This window comes from Xenopus laevis, chromosome 8L (assembly GCF_017654675.1).
Source record: "Xenopus laevis strain J_2021 chromosome 8L, Xenopus_laevis_v10.1, whole genome shotgun sequence".
NCBI classification, from domain to species: domain Eukaryota; kingdom Metazoa; phylum Chordata; class Amphibia; order Anura; family Pipidae; genus Xenopus; species Xenopus laevis.
Genome location: NC_054385.1, coordinates 31459802 through 31466123, shown reverse-complemented (window position 1 = coordinate 31466123; position 6322 = coordinate 31459802).

Sequence of the window (6322 nt, the reverse complement as noted above, 5' to 3'; positions counted from 1 at the left end):
TTATCCGTCTCTTTTCTTCTGCTTCTTACTGGCATATTCCTGATAAAGAGTCAGACAAATGTATGAACATTATCAATAAAAAAAACGATATCAGGGTTTATTTGGACAAATTACGTTTTTTAAACTCTCCTGTCATTAAGGTCAGAAGAGAGAGAGCATGGTCCATAGGTTTGCACCCTCCCAATATATCCATCTGAATTCCCACCATGAAATTAAAGATAAAACTTAACCTTTATTTATAACCGTTAAAATAATATGCCAAAATTTTTTTATAGATTAAAAGATTAGGAGAGAAAAGCTGGCCTGAATTAGTGGTCATCTTATAGACAGAATACAAAGAGTTAAATTGTGACTAGATTATTGATCTCAGTTAATACAATTCCAATTCCCATTAAGCAATGTGCAATTAAAGGACCAGTAACACTAAAAAATGTTTTATTAAAAAATCTATTCTACCCACCCTAATAATAGAACTACCCTGAATAAAGTTTATTAATATTAATGTTTTATTAAAAAAATACTGTTTGAAAACATTGCTTCCTGTATACTCAAAAACGGCGATCGGGCAACTCACTCTGTAGATCTGCGCTCCACATCTTGCCCTTAACCCGCCTTCTGCCAAAACCGGAAGCGATGCGACTTTGGCAGCGGCAGGAAATGTGTCAGTGATGTGATGCTGATGTGTCAACATGTCGTTGTGAAGCTGCTGCTGCTGCCAACCTATTACCCCGTTGTAATCACTCCTTAATGCAACTTGTCACCCGCAGCTCACAGCCTGCCCACCTGACAGAACTCCCCCTTCGCACCCGCTCTCCTCCGGTTGGCTCTCTGCAGCTCGGCCACTCTGGGCAGGATAAACCTGGAGGCGAGTAGAATGTCCAGAACCAGCCCCGGCAGAACACTGAGCAATGAGTGGCGACTTCTGGCAGCAATCCCTCCTGTTGCAGAGCGATCTCCAGTGACAGTGGGGCCAATGTGACTCTGTCAGGCTCCAATCAACATCCAAATTAGCCTGTGAGCCCTCAGGTGGTCAGTGTTATATGGATGGAAACCAACACCCACACATCTCTTAGTGTGCTTGCAATTAAGCACCGCTGATTCCACCCGCATCATTCGTTTATAGTACTAAATGATAAAGCACAGAGGAATTCACCCGCACAGTGCCCTAGATGTACTAGGTGTAAATGTACTAGATGTAAATTATACACTTCCTGGTTCTACCCGCACTGTTCTCTTAATGTGCTTCTCATTTCGGCACCCCGGAATATAGCCGCTCAGTTTCCTTGGTGTGCGCGTAGCACCAAGTACTGTAGGGGAAAGTTTAAAAGTCTCAGCAGAAGTGAATTCAGACTCTTAGCGTAGTGTAAACCACTCGCTTCCACCCAAACCAACCCTTCCGCCCATTCACCGACCCGCAAGCTAAATGGACCCTCCCTGCCTAATAGTTTAAAAATTTGTATCGCCTGATGTGCCTTTTCACTCGCTTGTGTACAAGCTTTGTCAAAGGCAGGCAGGATCCCTGGGTGGGTAAAGGGACAGGCATGTTGCCAGCGCGTGTAAAGGGGTAGGGGCGTTCCCTGCGTGGATAAAGGGTCGGGTGGTCCCCTTGCGTGGGTAAAGGGGTGGGTGGGTTAGGTGCGTGGGTAAAGGGGCGGGCGGGTTCCCTACGTGGGTAAAAGGGCAGGTGGGTTGCCTGTGTGGGTAAAGGGGCTGGTGGGTTCCCTGTGTGGGTAGAGGGGCAGGCAGGTTCACTGCATTCTATTACATTCTATTACTAGAAACAAAGCGGGTGTTTCTATTCATTGCACAAACACAATTGGTCAAACCGGAATATTCTCCAGTTCTGCCAGAGGTGCAGGGAGTTGGGCAGAAAAACACAAACAATGGGCTTCATGTGCTGCGTAACAATCACTGCCTTGTGTTTATTATAAAGGAGAGAGAACAACCTGGATGGCCAATCAGAATGCAACTTCTGTGTGGGTAAAGGGGTAGGCGGGAGGGTTAGGGTGGGATCCCTGTGTGGATAAAACACATTTGCTATAGTAAGTACATATCTAACATGTGACTTATGGTACATATACTGCAATAACTAATGCAGCCATTGAGGGAAGCTTAAACTGCCTTTTCCATTCAGTACCATGGACAGCACTCTGTGGCTGCAGCTCCTATTGATTGACACACTGGTTGGTGGCACCGCTGTCACAGCAAAGAGTCAGTTCCATACACCTACAGATAACATTTTTATAACATTATTCCTATTAGATATCCTTGTACCACTGATATATGCTGACTCTGTGGTCGCACATGTATACCTATAGGTTTATCTAAGTATGTGGCATATGGGGGCCCCAAAATGAAGACACCCCATTTGAGCCATCAGTTCTGTCATTCCAGATACTGCAAAATCGACACATTTACAGATTTCTTTTGAGAGGTAGAAAAGGCTACATTAACCCCAAAAAACATATATTTTTGAAAAGTACACATTCCACTGAATTCCAATAACTGTAGATTTGCTTGTCTTTCTATTCCAAAGCATCAAGCCACAAACCTTTCCTAAATTTTTATATTTGGTTACATTTTGCAAAAATCCCCTTAAAGTTTTCACCTTGAAGTATCTTATCTCTCAAATACTATTAGTTACCAAGATAAAAAAAAAACCTAAATACTAGCGCAGAGAGCACATTGGCTCTGGACCCTCCGCCAACACTGTGGACCTCCCCCTTGACTCCCTCTGTTGCAAAAAGATGAGCACACGAGGGGGGGCAGCAAGCTTCCTCAGGCACTGGAGAGAAAGAAGTTGGGTCTGAAAGGACAATGTAGAGCCAAGGGTTGGAAATATAATGAAACTAATAACGAAGACATGCCAGTGGGTCCCAGTTCCCCCAGTTCTGACACTGCCTGTCAAATAAATACATATCTGGCAGCTGTCTATCTGCTGTATAGTATAATAAAAAAACATTCTCAACCCTTATCTATGAATTACTTCTATAGCCCACTACCAGAAATTGTCATATTGGGCAAAGATGTTCTGTACCAACAAAAGCCATAATACTTACCATGAGAGTGTCCCGGGAAATGTCTTGTCTTCTTCTGTATTATGATCTCAATTCCATCTCTTCTGCTTTATCTCTTTTCTTCTGCTTCTTACTGGCATATTCCTGATAAAGACAAATGAATGAAAATTGTTAATAAAAAAAAACAGTTTTTTTTTGGGGCTACTTAAGATTTCCAAATCTACAATAATTAATGTGCAACCCCACTAAATAAATAACATTGAATAAAACCACCATGCTTACGCAGCCCTAATGCTAAGGGGACCTGTCACCACATTCCCCTCTAAAGGGCTGAGCAGTGACTATAAGAAAACTAATCCTATGCTAACCAGGCCTCACACTTCCTACTTACTTGGGTCCAGGCTGTGGTTCTCCTGCAATACAATCACATAGATCAGACATAATTTATTTTATGTACGAAACACAGCATATTTGGAAAGTTCAATTTCTCCTCAAAACGTCAATACCAAATATTATCATTTTATGTATATTTCTCACTTGTATAGATCAAAACTCCAAGCAGTTAACTACTAAAATTCCAAAACACCGCTGCATAAAACTCCATATGTCTGATTTCAAGGCCAAACATTACACTAACAGTAGGTTTACCCTAGGAAACTACACATTATTAGAAAGAGCAGATTCTGGCAAAGCAAAAACGAGTAAATATATCCATGTATGCTGTATTTTGCTACAGGGAGCGAGGGGTCCAGTCGAGTCTCAATCAGCTGTTTTATTGGGACTAGAGAACTTGTAATCAGTCTGAGAGACACTAGAGTGATGGCCAACAGCACACTGCCTTTATAGTGCAGTTAATGCTTTGATTACGTATATTATTATTATCATAACATAACCATACATTACATACATTATGTATGTGTTGTGTATCAGGATTAGTACTTCTTCCTAATGAATTTCTTAGTATATGACTAAAGGACCTGATATATAAGAGCTCCCTACAGACAGCACTGCCTACCTGCCCCCCCACCTGCTCTTCTGCACCCATTGAGGTGGGACCAGTGGGGTACAGCTATTTGCCACTTCGGCACTACTATCACCTTGAGTGAGGATCTCAGGCACTTCCCTTCAGCTTCAATTGTGAAAGCAAACAGAGGACAAACACTAGCATAGAAGCCATGGCGTAACGTGAGTGTGTCGGGCCCCCCTGCAACGCAGGGCACATCTGCAGAAGGGAGACAGGGGAAAGTGATGTGTTGGACTTAAATATTTTAATCATGCCAGACTCTACACCTGACATATGGATATTCCAGTGACCATCTTGCCTTACTATACACACACTATCCCACAGTGTCTTCTCATAAAACCATGTTCCCCAATGATGAATATTATTTCACAGTTGCAGCCACTATCCCTGAGGCTCTCTTGCCTTACTACACACACTATCCCACAGTTACAGTCACTACCCTGAAAAACATCTTGCCTTACTACACACACTATCCCACAGTTATAGTCACTACCCTGAAAAACATCTTACCTCAATATCCACTCTATACCACAGTTACAGTCACTACCCTGTAGAACATTGAGCCATATACACACTGGTGGGCAGGAGTGTGTGTGGTTGTGTCAGTGAGAGGGTAGGTACATGAGGGGATGGAAGGGTGAGATTACATGAGTCTGCGAGAAAAAAAAACACATTTTGTGATTTACTTACCTTGCGTCTCCTACATGCAGTGAAAACATTGATCCCTAGACGTTGTCTCAGCCCCCGTCACACTTGCAATTGATTACCCTGGGAGAGCAAATAAGAAAATGAGAAGAAAAAACAGATCTGTTTTCTCTATAACGTTAAAATCCACATCCTGCTGCTTTTATTTTCTTTAAAGGGGTTGTTCACCTTTAAGTTAACTTTTAGTATGTTATAGAATGGCCAGTTTTAAGCAACTATTCAATTGTCCTTCAATATTTATTTTTTGTAGTTTTTGAATTATTTGCCTTCTTCTGACTCTTTCCAGCTTTCTAATGGGGGGTCACTGACCCCATCTTAAAAACAAATGCTCTAGAAGGCTACAAATGTATTGTTATTGCTACTTTTTATTACTCATCTTTCTATTCAGGACTCTCCTATTTATATTCCAGTCTCTTATTCAAATCAATGCATGGTTGTTAGGATAATTTGGTCCCTAGCAACCAGATTGCGGAAATTTCAAACTGGAGAGCTGCCGATTAAAAAGCTAAATAACTGCGCCACATCTCACGTTTCATACATGTTTTGCAGACAAATCCACTGATGTCTAAATACTTTCAGAATGAAGCATGTCTGGAAATGGCAATGATCTAATTTTATTTAACTGGAACATCTTTGAAATATATAGAAATATATGGCTCCTTTATCTATACTATTACTTTTTAATAGTTGGGGGAGGGTCAGGTTGAACATGGACAGGGTTTTGACATTATGGGACATAACTATGTGTACGCATGGCTTTTATTCACCGGGGCTTCATTTTACTTGACCAGGAAGCCATATAATTGGGCCCCTTAGGGGGAGAGGGACCTGCTAACTTAGTAGTATGGAGCCCTAACTTTACTCTCATTTAGGAGTTTATTAAATTTTAATTTCATGAACCAATTTGTTTTTCAAGCCTTGATGATAATGTATGAAACATACATAGTAAATCAATAAAGTTGGAAGAAATCTATACACTGGTAAAAAAAACAGTATGATTAAGGAAACAATGGGCACAACCTGCTTTCCTATATATGTCCAACCAATCATACAGACAATTTGCGTGGCTGATTCAGGAACTATTTAAAATGTAAATAAAAAAAATTCTGTTATATTCATCCTCAGACAGAGGAAGATAAATGTAATGGTCAGGGCCACCATCAGAAATCACAGGGCCCTATACAAAATTGACTGGGCCCACCTACCCCCACACCACACTAAAAAGGCCACAGACATAAGTGCTAAAACAGTAATGTGGTGTGTTTTACCTGCAGCCACAAGAGGTCTTCAGTTGATATGAAAACAAGGTAAAAGCCCATTGGTGGTCAGGGCCCTCTCCCCCAATAGAAAAAAAACATTGCTAGCCAGTGTCCCCCACATAAGTAAGAAAAACATTGGTGAACAGGGCCTCAGTAAAAAATAAAAACACTGGTGGTTACGAGTTAAAAAAAACAAACAACGGTGACCAGGAGCTTGAAAAAATGGTGTTTGATGGCACTTACCTCTGGTCTTTTTCCTCCTTGGAAATTTTTTCATTCTCCCCGGTGGCTTTGGCGGTTACCCGTGCCCCTCCTAA